At 32.0% G+C, this 19,477-nt stretch overlaps 1 protein-coding gene across 3 annotated transcripts in view; it reads left to right on the forward strand.

The window, feature by feature from the left end:
• LOC142322868 (uncharacterized) overlaps positions 1-19,477 on the forward strand; it is a 94,780-nt gene that overhangs the window by 37,274 nt on the left and 38,029 nt on the right. The window lies entirely within an intron of this gene.

Below are 19,477 nucleotides of genomic sequence, written 5' to 3' on the forward strand. Positions count from 1 at the left end.
CAGTTCAGCTCAGCTCCGTTTCTTGGTTTCTGTTTTGCCAATCAATAAGCCATAGCGTTCCAAAGATTTTCAATGGGGTTAAGATCTGGATTATGTGATGGTCAGGGAAGTAACTCAATATCTTTGTCAGCAAACCATGCTCTGGTTGCCTTGGATCTGTGGCACAGGGCATTGCCCTGCTGGTAAATGTAATTTTCCTTGATGAGCCTTTGAGCAGAAGGAATCAGCACTGTCTCCATAGTTTCACAGTATTTGCCACTGTTCATTGCTCCACTTACACTCTCTGGGCCCCTCAAATGTGATGCAACCCCAGATCATTGCAGCATCGCCACCTTGTTGAACTGCAGGAGCGACACAGACTGGCAGAAATTTTTCTGGTTTTGTCCTGCAAATGTGAATTTTGCATTGAGGAAATAGCTCAGATGACATTCATCTGAGAAAATTATTCTCTCCCAGGCTTCCCTAAACGTTCTCTGCAAAAATTAAGATTTTTTTTTGTGGTTGTCATTTAGGAGGAGGAGTTTGCATATGCAAAAATATGAGACCAGGCCTATCTCATTCAGCCTATTGCTCATAGTGCGCCCAGTAATATTGATATTATCACAATAAGTCTTCAGTTCACTTAAAAGATCACTACAATTATCTTATCTATTTTTTTTTTTACACTGCTGAATTAACTTACAGTCTTGTCTTGGAGATATTTTCCTGGGAAAACCTGCCCTAAGTCAGTCGATGACTGTTTCAAAGGTATTATAGTGCTTTATAGTTTGTTGAACACATATTTTAGACACTGTTACAATATTAACTACTCATCTGAGACTGGTTTCTTTCCCATAATTGCACGAACACAAAATGCGTGCATCAATAACCTCAAAATAAGACACAACAATAGCATTAAAATCAGCTGAAAGGAGGGAAAAGATGAAACGGATGTGCCCATTCACTTCCATAGACATGAATAAAAGTTTTACTACCATATGAAAGTAGGCGGGAAATTTAAAAGTACTACAAAGAATTTCTTTTCTTTTTCAGATTTTTCGTCACAATTTTAAATTGTTTTTAGCTGCTAACAAATCTACAAAGATTTTTTAATGTTTGTTTTGTAGGCAGTCGTTTTGAAAGACTTCCATTAGTTCTCTGAGGAAACCAAGAATCACAGCTCCACCTGTAGCCATTTTTGAGCTACAAATGTTTTTTTCCCAAAAAATGTGCAATTTTATGCAGAAAGCCAAATATAAAAGAATAACCTTATCTTGTGCACAAGTTGAGCTATAAAGATTTTATTACTATCAAAAATGTTTTATTTTCAATGTAGAATATTATAAAAAGTTCAGTTACTAAATTAAGTAAAATATATAAGATCAGTAGACAATTAAGTTGTTTTGTTGGGGTGGTCTTAAACTTTTTACGACACTATATATATATATTTATATAAATATTATTACAATTTAGTCATCACATGACAGACATTCTAGACAAAAAGAATCTTCTAACTTCCTGTAAAGGCTGAAGATGTATACAATAAATCAGATTGAATTTTGGTATCCATGACTTTCCATGATAAAAATTCAAAAACAGTTTTTTGGATTTAAAAAAAAATTCAGTGTACTTTATTTTAAGGTGAAAGCAGTGAAAATTTTACCCAAGTTTGAGTTTGATATCATGTCAGTTGCAGAAGTAAGTAGCAAAATGTTTCCCAAAAGTTTTAAGTTGCAGCACTTGGTCCAAAAAAATATATGTTTAATTCATTCTGTCAAACATAGCAATTAATCAGTCTCTAGAATTAATATAAAAGTATTAATAATAAATGTCATAATAAAAATAAATCTCTTGCTACAAAACCCAAACTGTATTTTGAATACTGTCTGCTTTTATGTTGCTTACAAGATGTATAAATAAGTGAACATATTTATGTTGTGGTTGTCAAACATTTAGTCAGCATTCATAAATGTATTTTGTAATATATCAGTTAATATTAAATATTTAACTACGTGAATACAATTTTTTTTTATTTCAATTACATATTGAATTATGGTAATATGAGGTGTGATAAAAAAATACGGTGAATGAATTTTTATAGTGGCAACTGCCGACGCTACATCCATATGCTGTAATTTGTCCAATAGCGTGATCAACTGAGACAGGCAGGGACAACTTGTAACACGTTCGAGCTTGCCAGAGCCGGTAGAGTGAGGTTGTGTTTATCGTGTCTGTCGCGCAACAGGGATTTTGAACAATGCATTAACATTAAGTTTGGTTTTAAGTTGCAAAAGAGTGCCAAAGAAGCTCACGAAATGTTAGTATCAGTGTACGGCATAATGTGGTAACTTTGAAGACTGTTGTCAGGTGGTATGACCGATTTAAAAACGGAAATGAGTCTGTTGAAGACGAGCAGCGTTCGGGACGTCCAGTAACCTCAAAAACAGTTGAAAATGTGCAAAAAGTGGAAACAATGGTTCGTTCAAACAGGCGAATGACTATTCGAGAGCTATCGGAAGACCTTAACATCTTGTACGGATCCGTTCAAAGCCTTTTTACTAATGAATTGCAAATGAGACGAGTGAGTGCAAAATTTGTTCCCAGACTTTTGAGTGATGAACAGAAGGAAAATCGTGTGTCAATTTGCACGGAGTTGAAGGGTCGTCTTCATGCAGATCCGGACTTCATGGCCAAAATTGTAACTGGAGATGAAATTTGGGTCTATGGCTATGACCCTGCGACCAAAATCCAAAATGCAGAGTTCCCAATGGAAAACCAGTTCATCTCCTCGCCCTAAAAAGGCACGTCAGTCAAAATCCAACATCAAGGTCATGCTCGTTGTTTTTTCGATAGTGAGGGCATAGTGCGATCAGAGTTCGTTCCAAGGGGAACAACTCTAAACTCTGAATTTTATAAGGGTGTATTGCAACGTTTGCGAAACGACGTATGAAGAAAGCTACCAGAAAAATGGACCAATGGTTTCCTTCTTCACCACGACAATGCGCCGTGTCACACCTTGCTTCTCATTCGCGAGTTTTTGGCTGAAAAAAGTGTTCCTGTCTGTCCACATCCGCCATACTCACCGGATTTAGCACCATGCGACTTTTGGCTCTTCCCAAAAATGAAAACTGTGCTTAAAGGAAAATGTTTTGATACCATTGCTGACATTGAGAGGGCCATGACCGAGCAGCTGAAAGCCCTTCCAAAAGACGCCTTCCAGAAATGCCTCCAGTCATGGAGTCAACATTGGGATAAGTGCATTGCTAGCCAAGGACAGTACTTTGAAGGAGATTAAATCGAATTCTATGTAACCTTATTACTTTTTTTAATAAAAAATTATTCACCGTATTTTTTTTATCTCACCTCATATAAGGATTGTGAGGCTCTGGTGTGATGGGCTGAGGATGAGAATCTTAGTTTTGTCTTTGATGCTAAATACCGATTTACTTTTAAATCAGTGACTTGGAGGCAGGAGTATAACCGGATGTATGTTTCAATTCAACTGACAGCAAAAGTCAGCTGCTGCTAGTCGCTTGAAAAGTTCTTTGTAACTTTCCCCACAGCCAGCACCTTCCAGTTATTATAGAGGCAGATAGCCAAATTTTACTCGTGACCTCTGTACCCCGCCCTAGATGGAACTTCAGAAAGGCTAATTGGGAAAATTTTTCTAGGGATCTGGATAAATGCGTAGGCTGGATACCACCAATCAGCAAAAACTATAGCAGATTTATTGGAGCAGTAACAAGTACCGCTAAGAAGTGCATCCCTAGAGGGTTTCGCAGAGAATATATCCCAGGGTGGTCCCAAAACAGCGAGGTTCTCTACTGAAGCTTCCTTGAGACGGGTGATCAAGAGGTGGCAAGACAAGCTTCTCCGTAGCCTCAATGCTGCAAAACAACAGAAATGGTCAGAAACAGTGGGAAGCCTGAACTTTCAGACCTCAAGTCGTCATGTATGGACTAAGAAAATTAGGAAGCAAAGCTCCTATTCAGAGACGAAAAGCAAATGTCTCCCCAAACACCTTAGCGTTCCACATAGTGGCAATGTGCAGAGCACCAAGAGACAGGGTGCACACAATTGAGATAAAACGCGAACTAAGAAACTTGTGGAGAGAGGCGGGAGAGACTGAGTATGCTCATCCTTTCACACTTGAAGAGATTGAGTTGGTGCTCAAAGATATCGCTTCAGGAAAAGCATCAGGATTCGATGGCATCAGTCTGGAATTCCTGTTATACTGCAGAAAATATGCAAAACTTTGGCTGGCCAGATTCTTCACTGACATAATGCAGACCGGTAGTGTACTCAGAGAGTTCAAGTAATCGAAGGTAGGTAGATAAATCAAGCCATCTTAAAACCAGGGAAACCAGCAAGCTTACCTAAGAGCTACAGGCTTATAGCATCGCTATCAGTGACATATAAATTACTAGAAAGGCTTATCTACAACAGAATCTGCCAGAGAATATTTGATGTTATACAGATTGAGCAAGCAGGCTTTAGGCCAAAACAAAGTTGCACTGACCAAGTTGTCTCACTCACAACGTACATTGATGTGGGGTTCCAAAGAAATCTTAACTCTTTACGTTCAGTAACCATTACTATAGGTTGGACACACAGATCGGGTGGCCAGCACTGCTGGCCGCAGCCATTTACGCCGCAACTCAGAATTATTTTTCATGCATAGGCGCTCGTAGCTCGGATGGCCAACAGGGCTGGCCAACATTAAATTTCTTGAACGCTCGGGAGGCCATCGGTGCTGGCCACGAAAATAAACAGCATTTATAAATATTTTTTTTAAATTTCAGCTGTTATAAACCTACTTGGTACAATGTCTGGTATGTGCTGCAACCTATGGAATAGAAAGTGTTCTAAATAACCATATGATTATAAAACGAGCGCCAAATAAAGATTACGTGTTTCTGGTTGAGCATCGTCACCTTTACGCCGTTTGTTTAGTTATTTTATCAATTAAAGTGATTGTGGTTTTGTTTATTGTATATATATTGGTGAAGAATTTAAGTCGTATTTTACTGTAAATATTTTAACCTAAGAATGAATAGCGATTTTGATCTACCATCTGGTACTGTGAGAGAGTTATTGTGTGCATCAGACAGTGATGAAGATTTTCTAGTTGTAGAAGATGAAGATTTTCAATCAGATGTATGTAAGAGGAGTTTGACAATGAAACCCATATATATTATTGTGCAATTATATTATTATTTATTATATATATTATTGGACAATAATATAGACATTATTGACAACAGTGTGGATTCTTTTGAAGATGAAGTGGAGGAAGAAGAGACAAACAGCGATAACATAAATGATTCTGGTTTTGATTGGAAATAATGGAAGGAAGGCGATCAAGACTTCCAAAAGTATAAATGGTCACAGGTTAGTCAATTTAAGCCACCAACTGGTGAAATTCCACAAACCCTTTTACAATTCTTTCAACTATTCTTCACAGATACTTTATTTACTGAAATAACTAATGAAACCATTAGGTACGACCATGAAAAAATACACTCCTATAACTATAAAGTTTTGTAAAAATAAAATATGATTAATTAATATATAATTTTTATTTGTCATTCTTTCTTCCTATGTATAAATATCAGTGAATGCTCTAAAATTAATTCCCAGATGGTGCGACAGAGGGGTCAATAAGGCTGCCGACCTAGCACAGAAAGTTATGTGGCCAGCCATGCTGGCCACCCGAGCTGCATGCTCGGTGGCATCATAAATAATCCTGAGTAAACTCAGAGAAGTACGTGGCCAGCAGTGCTGGCCTAACGAGCGCAAAGGGTTAAAACCTCTGCTGCATTCATTGATTTATCAGCTGCTTAATGACACTGTCGGGAGAGAATGCATGATTTGTAAGGTCCTCCGTGTAATCCCATGCAAGTTAACAGCTTGCCTCCTTAATAACATGTTGAACGGCAGAATGTTACAAATTATCATGGGATCCGATATAAGTTCACCAAGGAAACTCAAGAATGGCCTGCCACAAGGGTCAGTACTTTCGCCTCTCCTGTTCATCCTCTATGTTGCAGACATGCCAGAGACAAGATATAAAAAGCATGGCTACCTCAATGACTGGGTGCTAACAACAAAATGTAGATCATTTGAAGAGTTGGAGGAGATCTTGATGGCCGACCTAGAGAAACTGGGAAGGTACTTCCGAAGATGGCACCTCCAACCAAATGCTAGTAAAACAGAGCTGTCATGCTTCCATCTAAGTAACAAGTTCAGTAATAGGGAGCTTAAAATTCTATTCGAGAATATATGGCTCTTTCATAATAACACCAAAATACCTAGGCGTGACACTTGATAGATAACTTTCATTTAAGGAGCACCTAATGAAAACTGCAGAGAAATTGAAAGCGAGAAACAACATTATACAAAAGCTCTGTGGAACAACATGGGGAGCATCAGCTTCCACTTTGCGCACATCAGTTCTGAACCTCGTCTTCTTGGCTGCAGAATATTGTGCGCCAGTGTGGATTAACAGACCTTATGTTCATAGAATTGATACTCAACTTAATAACACCATGAGAATGATTGCTGGGGTTATCAGGTTTACTCCTGTGGATTGGCTCCCAGTATTGAGCGACATACCATCGCCAAACCTGTGGCATATGAATGCCCTTATAAGAGAGTATAAGAAGATTATGGACAATTGAAACCTACCAATACATGAGGATATTGAGGATGCCAATCGCGGTCGCTTTCGATCTAGAAACCCACATATCAAAACAGCAATTGCTGCCACAGAGGGAAGGATTTAACCTAACTGACACCTGGCATCAAAAATTGACCACAAAGCAGAATAACCAAATCCCATGTATTACTCAAAAGCTGCTGGGTTTTGACTTGCAACATAAGACATGGTCAATGCTAAACAGATTATGAACTCAGCGTGGTAGGTGCACCTATTTCCTGTATAAATGGGGTAAAACACTGACACCCCTTTGCGAGTGTGGTGAAAATCAAACTGTTAAACACATCACAGAAGTTTGCCCTAGGACAGCTTATGACGGGACTCCTGAAGATTTCCTGATGGCGACTCCAGAATCAATAGCTTATATTAATTTGTTAGATGTTTGTTTGTATTTTTTGACTGGAATTGGTGTTATGTTTTGGTACCATACAGTAAATAAATAAATATTGAATTATATAAGAAGTTGATTATTATTATTGGTAATGTTTTTACACTTTATTTAAAAAGTATAAAGAGAATTGAAAGGGCAGACAATTAATAACTCGATCAAAGAACATAAATAACTGCATAAGTATTGTAATAATATATATTTAAAGAAAAGTTACATAGAGAAAAATTTCTTACAAGTATTGTTTTTTGTAGCAATGATAAGTTTCCAGTAAATGCCTGTTTATTAATTAAATTTAAAGAATCAAAACAAAGAACAAAAAATATATAAATCCTGATTGTCTCAAAGTTGAAAAGGAAAAATAGTCAAACTCAAGGAATTTCTGTATTTTTTTTTTTTTTTGTATTTTATATATATATTTTTTTAAATTGTGCATATATTTTCAAATGAAAATTATGCTAATCTAGAGTTGATGTTTCAGCTATCTGTGGCAGACTATTCGTTCACCCTTTTTCTATTTTCATCAGCCTAATTAGTATTAACCATAACAGATAAGCACATGTCTTTCTTCTTCTTACTGTGCCATCTCCATTGTAGAATACAGTTATAATCCTGGCAAATCACTTTCTACCTTTAACCATCTTCTGAAAGAATGTGTCCATATTTATCCAACCACTAATATTATTTAACTAGTAGCCTTTTATGTGTTCTAGTGCTTCCCTTCCCTCTATATTATCTTTCATAACTAGTGTTAGGAATTCATTTATATATGACCAAGGTAAGCAAAGCAGTTATTAATAACAGAATTCAAATTATAAGAAATATAATATTTGCAGAGAAAAGCTTCTTTCAATTAAAATGTGTTAATTGTTTCTACAACCACTAATTTGGAAAAAAAAATTATATATATTTAATTACTAGAGTCCAGATTGGTGGGGGGTATATAATTTTAACTGACAGGCATAAAATCCATGAATGGTTTTATAACATCATAATTTATAAAATTTACTGAAAATTAACATAATAAAAACACGATTTTTCTAGTTATTATGTGTATTATTGATATCTTTAGAACATTTATTACATTACAAAAAATTACAGTTTTGTGACTGAGATAGTAATAAATAATGTGGTGAAAAACCACATCATAAGACCACTTCATGGATCATAAGACATTACTTATAAAGTTGGTCACAAATTTTATCAATTAAAAACTTGTTCAGTTAATTTTGGGTCTGGTATGGTAATTATTGATCAAGATTTTACTTAAAAACAAGCTAATTTCTTAAACTGTCTGAATAACTTTGCTACTGACAGATAATTGTTGTCTCTATCATAATGAAGCTTTTTTCTTATAACTAAACAAAGAAATGTTATAAAATATAAATTATGATTAAGTTACACACATTAAAATGCGAAGAAACTTAATTATACTTAACACTTTTTAATTAATATTTTAAATATTCCAAGTTTTGTAAAATTATTTTATTAAACTTATATTTAAAAATCAAGGTTGAGTAAAATAAACATCAGGAAAAATAACATTAAATGACTTGATGTATAAGGAAAAAAGTTTCTGAAAGTTGTATTTCTTATCTCCTTTAATTATATTTAAAACAACCTTTTTTAACTTATTTTAAACCATCATTTATGGAATAATTTTAATGTAGCAGTAATACATATTAAAATGCATTTTCATAGTTGTTTCCTTCTCTCTGTGAAGGAAACATATATAAAAACATACATTAAATCAATAACTGTCACTACTTTCTCTAAAAATCTGATTTTTAATTTATCTTATGAATTAAGTTGTCTTCTCTAAATCCTTCTCAACAATGATATAAAATTGTTAGCCTTTAAAATATACAAAATTTTATGATAAAATCTTATATTGATTAATTCTTTGCATGGCCCCGAGCTACCATTTCTATTTCCTTACTTGCAGAAATACCATAGTTCATATTTTATATAAATATCAATATTAGTGAATTACTGTAGTTTAGAGCCGTTATATCCCATAAAAGAATAGTCAAATTAATTACAAAATAATTGCCGATTGAGACTTCATATTTTTGTGGTAAATTGGTATAACACTGGATTAAAATGTGGGCATTAACCCTTTCAATTTACCTAATGCATGTGTACATCTGTTTCCTGCTGTACTTGTATATTGCAAAAGGCAAATGCATAGCCTTGAAACTTTTTAAATGAGCTACCTTTCTGACAGACATGCTTTGCAGTATTTAAATGAATATTTTTTTGAAAGTCATAAATTTTTTATTTTTATTGTTATTTATTTGGCATTGTGCTAGGTTTTATCATTGGTTACTAAAATAAAGAGTAGAACTTTTTCCATTTTTCATGCTTGTTGATTCGAATTTAAATATACTCGTATACATAATTATGTAAAATATAAATATATCTTTGTTATCATGAATTAAAAAAAAAAGTCATGTTTGTTCATTTTAAATGTCTATTGCTGTAATTAAGTTGTTCTTTCCATTAATAAAAATAACCAAAGTAAAAAAGAAAAATTGAAGTATTTTTTTTTTAAAATATGAATATAATCTGATAGTCAATTCTAAAGATTAGTTTCAATTCACACATATATATATATATATATACAGGTGATTCAAAGAAACGGGAAATTTAAAAAATTAAATAACGTTAATGAAAAATTTTTTTTAGAAAATTAATTTTATTTCATATAATTGTACAAATGTTGCCATTTTAGGATACATACATTTTAGTTTATTTTTTAAAGATGACATCTTGCAGGTGACCTCCTCTTCTACGTAAACAATCACGAAGTCTCTTCGTTAAATTCTTCATGGCTTGACGTAACATCTCAACTGGAATTTCCGCAATTGCTTCTCGGATCTTTGCCTTGAGTTCTTCCGTTGTAGCAGGTCTACTGTGGAACACTTTGCTTTTAAGGTGACCTCACAAAAAGTAATCGCAAGCTGAGAGATCAGGCGATCTGGGAGGCCATCTAATGTCACCATTTCGTGAAATGACACGTTGTCCAAACAATCGGCGTACAGCTGCCATCGATATTCGTGCAGTATGTGACGTTGCTCCATCTTGTTGAAACCAGGCTGTGTTAAGAATCGGTGGAAATCTCTTTTGTTGTTCCACAACAAAGGTTTCAAGCACGGCTACGTAACGAGCTGACGTCACTGTAATCGCAAGACCGTTGTCATCCTCAAAAAAATAAGGGCCTATAACACCGTAAGATGACGTAGCACACCACACGGTCACTTTCTAGCTGTGCAACGGACGCTGGTGTAGCTGCGTAGCATTTTTTTGTACCCAGTATCTGAAATTTTGCTTGCTAACAAATCCACTGAGGTGGAAATGCGCTTCGTCTGACATCCACAGTTCGTGAACAAACTCTTCGTTATCATTTATCTTCTGAAGCATTACATTACAGAATTGTGCTCGCACAACTGCATCGTTCGGTTTCAGTTCTTGGATGATCTGCAACTTGTATGGATGGTATTGCAAGTCCTTCACTAACATTCTTCGAACACATGAACTATGCAATTGTAAAGATGCTGAGAGACGACGGATTGACCGATGTGGACTTCGTGTGACAGCATCTTGTAAAGCTTGAACATTCTGTGGTGTACGGACGGTTTGCTCACGGCCTGGAGGTTTCTTTTTTTATTGATGAACCGGTTTCCTCAAAATTAGATATCCATGTTTTAATTGCATGTGCTGATGGAACACGGTCGTGCCGTCCCAGATTAAAATGACGGCAAAATTCTCTACGCGCTCCCTCCACACTGTCATTGTTTTTGTAAAATGCTTTGATAGCAAATGCATGTTGCGCACCACTCCAAGGATCCATGACAACTAAATGGCAGGTTAGGTTAGAGAGGCTAACCTAACCACTTGTCAAGTGGTACCAATCGCCCACGGCTACCAACACAACTTTCAAAATTTCCCATTTCTTTGAATCACTCTGTATATATGTACACATGAGGTCTGTTCAGAAAAATAACTGAACATAATTATGCACCAACGGAGAGATTTAGTGTTATTGTTATTTGAGTGCAATGTGTTTAAGTGCTAATTGGAAATTTTGTAATGTGAGATTTTCGGGAGCAACTATACAAAGTAGAATTTTCATGAAACTGGGGAAAACTTTCACAGAAATATTTCAACTTTTGAAACAAGCTTAGAAAGGTGATGCTCTGGGTTATACGCAATGTCACAAATGCTTTTTATGATTTAAAAGGTTCATCAGTCAATTGAAGATTGCCCTCGACCAGGAAGGCGTTCGACTTCAACTGATGACATACACAATCAGAAAATCAACAATTTGGTGCGTGCAAATCACCGATTGACTGTCAGAAAACTTGCAGAAGAGCTTAGAATCTCGATTAGATCATGCCATAACATTTTGACTGAAAAATTGCACACGCATCAAGTTGCGGCAAAGTTTGTTCCTGGTTTGATGATTGAACACCACAAAGAACATAAAGTGGATGGATATTTTTCGGCAATTTCTTGAACAAGTCAATGATGAAACATTGCAAAGGATTATAATGGAAGATGAAAACTGGGTTTATGGCTATCACATTGAGACAAAAAGTCAGTCATCACAATGGATTAGCAAAGGATCTCCATGCCCCATGAAAGCATGTCAGTCTTGATCCAGTGTCAAAGTGATGCGCTTTGTTTTTTCGATTTTAATGGAATCTTGCATTTTAAGTTCTTGCCTCAAGGTGAAACAGTGAACCAAGCTAATTATCAAGGTGTTTTGCAATGGTTATGCAAAAAAATCCGCAAAAAGAGACCAGAGTTGTTTGGGGAAACAAATTATGATTCCTTCACCACAATAATGTGCCCGCACACTCAGCTTTGTCAGTTCATTAGTTTTGTGCCAAAAATCAGATGACTGTCCTCCATCAGCCTGCCTACTCACCAGTCCTGGCTCCTTGTGATTTTTCTTATATCTGAAATTAAAATCAGTGATAAAAGAACACCATTTTGAGATTATTGATGACATTAAAGCAAATTCGTCCCAGACCTTAAAAGCCATTTCAAATGAAGCTATCTAGGATTGCTTCATGAAATGAAAACACCGCTGGGAAAAGTGTGTGATTTGGGGAGGGAGTACTTTGAAGGGGACAAGGACCAATAATCTGTAAAATTAATAAATATTAAAAAAGTTAAGTGCAGCTATTTTCTGAAAAGACCTCATATATATATATATATATATATATATATATATATATATATATATATATATATATAATGGAATATTAATCACTAAATCATAGTAAATAGGTAAGTTAAACTTACCATATTAATTCCAAGAATAGATTTTCATGGGATTCTGCATCCCCATATCTTAAGTTGTTTTTAAATTCTGTAATTATGTTAAAACATATTTATTTATGATTATTTAATATGTTGAAATTGTTTTATGAGAATTTTGAAATTATGTATGAATATGCAAATTGTGCCTTCCGGTACTGGAATGATGTAAGTTTTATTAATATGGTAACTTTAACTTATTTATTTACTGTGTTTTGGTGGTTTATATTTCATTTAATATTAAATTTTATTAGCACAATGGTCAGTATGTTAATATATATGTGTATACCCTTGGATTTCATGGTCCTGGGTATGTTAGCAAACTACATCCTCTTAAAACCCCGCCCATTAGTTCTGCCAAATTTTTAACATCTGAAGGAGAAAATGTCCTGGAAACTGAAAAGTGTAAGTTAAGGATAGAATGCCAACCGCTTTAACAACTTAATCTTTAATGAACTAGTTTCTATATGTCACTGAAACACTTCTTTTAGTGGCTAATAGCTGTAGGAATCAATGTACATATTCCTTTAACTATTTCACTTGATAATTCAACTTTAATCTAATCAGCATAATCTCTCTACAGTGCTTAATTTGACTTTAGTTCAAGATTGCTCATTTTTCTCTTCTTTTATTGCTTTATTTGAATTTTTTTCTAACAAATATAACACTACCAATCAATATGTGCTGTGATGGCTTCTGAGATACAGCATCCAAATGCGCAGCTGTTTGTAGATGCATTGTTTTTGTCCATTTACATTCTTACTGTGGGTAAAGTAATGTTTCTTTATTACGTTAAGCATAAAAAGTAAAGTTTTTTTATTTTAAGTGAGGTAAATAGATATTTTAATTCTGTCGATATAATTTTTGTATATGGAAAATAGGTATAATATTTATAGGATTTTATTTACTTTACATATTAAAAGATTTTCATAACAATTTTCTTTCATTTTTAATAATTAGCTGCTCATTTTGATATATCTTCATTTAGCATATTTTTTGATTTAACATAATATAAAAATGATAAATATAAAAAAATAACAGTTAACATTTGTATAAAGGTTAGTTAGTTGCAGCCACTCATTTAATGGGCAATATAAAGATAATTTTAGAGGAAATTTCTCATTAAAAAACAATTTTTTTCTCAAACTATTCTTCAGTGTTTGAGAAAATTAAATATGGGGATGTATTCATAATTTTTATCAGAGTAGATTTTTAAAAAAAATTGTTTAGCGGGTGACATATAGCTGTGCATATTGTGTGCGAGAGAGATAGACTGATATGACGGGTGGAACAGTTAGATAGTTATTCCTTTACGAAAATATCTCATATAGCTCCATATATTTATATAGTATGCAGTACATTGGCAAAGTTGTTCAGGATAGTTAATAAAGTGGTAAGCCAGCTGTCAGCCTATGTGCACAGCAATATGCCGCCCGCTATACCACAATTTTTTTTTTTGTCTAATAATGCAGTCAATATGGGAAGGAATCAAAAATTAATTAGCTATAAAAAGGTTAATTATGTATTTCTACCATATTAACATAATACTAGACTTATTAACAACAGTTTTTCAAAATTTATAAAAAATACACTTATTTAGTAGATTGCTTAAATTATCTTGATTCAATTGTACATAATCACTAAAACTAACTTTATCATTAATTTTAATGTATTTCAAAATTTTATTTTAAATGGATTAATTTGTACTTGTATATACTCATATTTCCGAGATCATACAATTAAATTATTTAATATTTAGAAGTCTACTTACTGGTTTCTAAGAATTGAGAAAATTTACTAGTTCAATTTACTAGTTTTTATAAGTTTGTTGAAGAGCTTTTTCAGTGAAGCTGTTATCAGGGATTGTAATAGTAAATTATAGATGCTATAGTCCATATTATTGATGTTGTGATGTCACTTGGCACTTGAGAGATATTGGTCAGAAAAGAGGAAATTACTGTCAAGATTTATGTAGCAGCCACTCTGATGCAAGAAGCAATTGAGAAAATACATATGTGAGCAAGGATTCAGCTCAATCCAATCAATCATTCTAGCAATTTTATTCAGAAAATATAATAAAAAAACAACTGTAGTCAATAACTTAAATAAAATGTTTACTATGTATAATTTGATGTCTATCAGAGTATTCTTTCTCTTCTTTTCAAGTAGAAAATAGATATTTCTGTTCTGGTTCATAGAGAATGCATCTGTTTATACTCAATTTCTGATTACTTACTTTAGAAAGATACTTGTAAAATTATACCTGAGTTTGAGCTATAGCATATAAAAAAATGTATGATGAAACTGAAAATTTGTAAGAATCTACATTTATTATTATTATTTATTTATTTCTGTGAATCACTTTAAATTTATTTTTCATTATCCTTTTTTTATTTATTACTACTAATACAGAATGAATGAATGAAATAAAGAATATATTTTTTATGTTCATAATCCACACCTGTAGAGTTTCATTAGTCTCATCCAAACAGAATGATTGTTTTTTAAGGTATTCTGAATGTTTTAAATGAGACCAGCAATACAGTTAGATCAACAAGGAGAAAATATTTTGTAGTGACATCTTTAAGATCCTTAAAATTTATATCTGCAATGTTTTAACTAAAAAAATTGTATATTTTAAGAGTGAGCATCCTGTTAATGACTAAGAACAACTGATGTAAAATACAGAAATATTTTATAGGAGACACCTCCCACACTGCTGTGTGTGGGTCAGTCACAATCAAAATATAACAAGCTTTGAATGCTTTATAAGTTATACTTATCAGTAATTTACTTTATATTGTATTTTAAAATAACAATTTATAATTGTTAATTAAATTTTATAATTTTCAATTATAATAAAATTATTACTTTAATTAGTTGTGGTTCAAAAACTTTGAAGATAAATTTTCAGCAAAGTATTAGTAGGAAGAATATAATACATCAAAAATAAAAAGTAAATAAAATCAATTATATATATTTTTTACTTTCATAAATAGAAAAATGGAACTTATACCATTTATAAGAAAAAACTGAGGCTGTTTACTTTTTTTTTTAATCTTCTCTTTAAAACAATGTTATTGTTTTCATCCTGCTGTTAAAAAAAATAAGATATATGAGAGGTTATCTCTAAAGTAAAGACTATTTCATTGTACAAAAATTTATTCTGAAAACTTTATAAATATTTTTTATTTCTCTTAAACTACATATGTTATACTACTTCTCTATATATAATCGCCACATGAATTAAGGCATTTATCATAGCAATACATTAACATTTTAACATATTTTTAAAATGCCAGTCACATTCATATTGTTTTAAGGACTGAGAAAATGGCAATCTTCTCATGATGAAATATTTAATATAATTAAAGTGTATGAATGTTTAAAAAAAACATGATGGACATTTTAAAAATCATTTAATCAAGTTGAAAAGATGCCAGGTCATTAATAATGATTTGATAAACAAGTATAAAAAATTTCAACTTTTATCTCGACTTATTTTTGTTTTGTGGTTGTTAAAGATGAAATTTCTAAATTATTATGGACTTTTTGTTTTTTTAACCCCAAAGATGTATACTTAACAACATTCATCATGTATTGAACTGGCTCAGAAGGTTAGCATTCTATGCCTGTGAAAAAACTATTTATGAACAGTCATTAATTTAATTTATCCCATTGATGTAGAATGATGGAATCTAAACGTCACTGCTGACTCATATGTCATAGCATGATGGACTATATTCATCTTGCATATGAATATACAAATCGACATTTTGATTTGTGCCTCGCTCTATGGTAATTTTTTAAATACATCTGTAACTGTTATACTTTTCTAAAAGAAGAAGAATGGTGAATATAATATAATCATGTATTTATATTATTTCAGTTGAGATTTCTCATTCAAAATGCTTTCATATCATACTGTAAGGATGCTTTTAACTTTATGCTCTTTAATAATGATTATAATTTGAATATAATATGTTTGTTTTCACTGGTAAATAAATACATAAAAGTCAAAAATAGTAATATTATGATCTCAAAGGTTGTGAACAATTGAATTTTTCTTGATTTAGGCTACTCTATGTATTCTTCTTAACAATTTCCTATACTGAATATGTCTGATGGGAAAAATTTCAAAGTGAATAGGTTTTTAGTGTTCAGTATCTATTTTACTGAATATAACATTTTTATTTTTATATAAAAATAGATCAGGTGCAAGAAATATTGTGAATTATTTGGTAAATTATTTCAACATCTTTTAAATGAATTTGGTAAACTTAGTTAAATCCCTCATATGCTGGGAAGAGATATCCATTATGGCATCTTCTGCAATGAAGAGTTAACATAATCATTTACAATGATCATTTTTTAAGTGCAGGCAATGATCAGTTTTGCCTGCACTTCCTTGTTTTCTGATTTATTTCAGTAACTGTTTAGCACTTCTCTTTCTTTGCATTCCTGTTCAAAGATTTGAGAATTCCAAGTCAGACTAGTTATATTTTAATGCTGTTGCCTCTTTAATAATGTCTTTTATGCAAAATTTTGTTCTTAAATTCTTATTAATGGCACATCCCGCACTGGTGATCCAGGAATGTAACAAGATAGATATGTATTCATTACACAGACACGAGAAGTAACTACATTTAGTGGACTCCCAATTCAAAAATCTGTATCAGTTAACCAGATCGTACCAGAATATCATATGAATCATGATGATTTATAGCGGAAGTTGCTTACAACACTAATCAGCTTAGATTAAAATGGAATGAACTTTGATGTTTAAACATTAGTGTTATGCTAATTATATTATTTCATTTGCAAATATTTTTGATCTTGCCAGTTAAGCGTACTAACTTAAAACCTAAGTTTGAGCATTATTCATTTTAGCATTAAGATTTCCATATAAATTATTAATTTCTAAGAAGTAAAACTGAATAGTTAAACTATTTTTTCCAACAAGTCACCAGATTATCCATGTTTTTCAGAGCATTGGCTGACTAACTAGAAGCCATTTCTGAGCTCAGTAATTTCAAACTTCCACAAAGCTTTCTATATATCTTCTCATAAAAACTACGATTCTCAATTTTTGTTAAAGACTACCTTTTTAATAAAGTTGAAAGTTACTGTATATTTGTGGAAGAAATTAATTTAGAATTAATTAAATTTGAATCCCAAAACCTCAGTCAGTACATATCCTATAACTCTAGAAATAAATCACATATTTTTAATTTGTGTCACTATTACATTTTTGTAAGTAAGTGACATTAATTAGTTATTTCTAGCAGCTAACTGGCATCGCTTGATATATAAAAACCCCTCTGCCTCAGCAGTATGTATTCTCTGTTCATGCTACGTGCTGTTATTTTTGTGGTTTGATACCATAGTATGGGGGAAGCAGTCACATGTTTATGAGTCTTCAACTTTTTTACCTTTCATCCTACAATATCATAAGGTTTTTTTGTGGAATACAAAAGAATGATTTTTCCAGATGTGTAATTATTAGTAAAAAAAGAGAAACTGTTGATAAGTTATATTTTTAGAAATTTAATTGTATTAGAAATGTTCTTGCTTCTAAAATCATATGTATGATTATACTGTGCAAGATATATTTGTTAAGGCTGTAAGTTTTATTTACTATTTGATGTTACTCAAGGTTAACAGACAGTTTTATAGCATACATTTAAAATTCGTAATGGAAGGGATGAATTTTTTTCATTTAATAAAATTCATTATTTCTATATAGTAAAAATAAGCAGTTTATTGTACCGTAAGCTGTGATGGGGAACAATTGCAGGGTTTTTACTCACTGACCTCAAATAATAGATTTACAACAATGTATATCATTAAAACTACCTTCACTATTTTATAGCCTGTCTGTATGTTTCTGACATACTGGGTTTCAGTAATAAAATTGCAATAAATAAATAAATAAGGCTTGTAGATTAAAAATTGTATTTAAACATGAAATAATAAAGAAAATTATATTTTTTATTTCATTGCTTTTTTTTGTAAACTTTGTGATAGTATTGTTTTAATTTCAAAATTGTTTCCTGACACAAAAACTGAAATATTTTACATTTTAAAAATTTTATGAAGATTCTTCGTAAGCTAGTTAATTTAATAAATTTTATGAAAAGAATACATTAGAAATTAAAATTAAAAATTTTGAGGTGTGCATACAATAAAATATAAAACAATAGAACATAAATACAATAGTATGAAGTTACTAATAAAAATAGTTAAATATAACTAGTTCGTAGATTTCATTTTTTTGTAATTTAATGTTAGCCAGTACTATTTATAAGCTTGACCTGCTATTAATTATATATTTACCTGCTATTAATGTTATTTATTGAGGTTCCCCTTAGTGGAACTGTAGAATCAGAATAACTGTCAAAAAGATCAAATATACAAAATGGCAGCAGTCAACTGCTGAAAATAAGAACTGATATAAAAGGATCAAGAGAACAACAAAATTACGTTCAAGAAAAATTAAAAATGGGAGAAAGAAATCTATACAATCATATAGTCAATGATAATATGTATAAAACCAAATGTAATGCCAATTAAAAGATAAATGTTCTTTCCAAGTAAATTTTCTTAAAGAAAAACTCCCTCATCTGACTAGAAACTCCATTCTATATGTACAAATAGTACTTGATGCCGACTCCCACCACCTCACTTCACATCTCTTATTGATGATTTGTAAGTTGCTAAGACATGAACACAGTTTAACTTATAAGTAAAGTTTTAAATTTAATAATGGTAATATATAAGTATTTGCGTATATGCGTTATATATATATATATATATATATAACACACACACACACACATGTATATATATATTAAATAAATAGTTTTATTGTGAAAATCTATTCTTGGAAATAAATATGGTGAGTTTAACATACCTAATTACTGTGTTTTGATGGTTTAAATTTCATAAAATATTAAATTTTATTATCACAATTGTCAATATATTATTGAATTATTTGAATTTTCAAAAAAAAAGATATATATATATATATATATATATATTATTTCTCAGATCCATTTAATTTC

Source organism: Lycorma delicatula, chromosome 4 (genome assembly GCF_047948215.1).
Source record: "Lycorma delicatula isolate Av1 chromosome 4, ASM4794821v1, whole genome shotgun sequence".
NCBI lineage: Eukaryota > Metazoa > Arthropoda > Insecta > Hemiptera > Fulgoridae > Lycorma > Lycorma delicatula.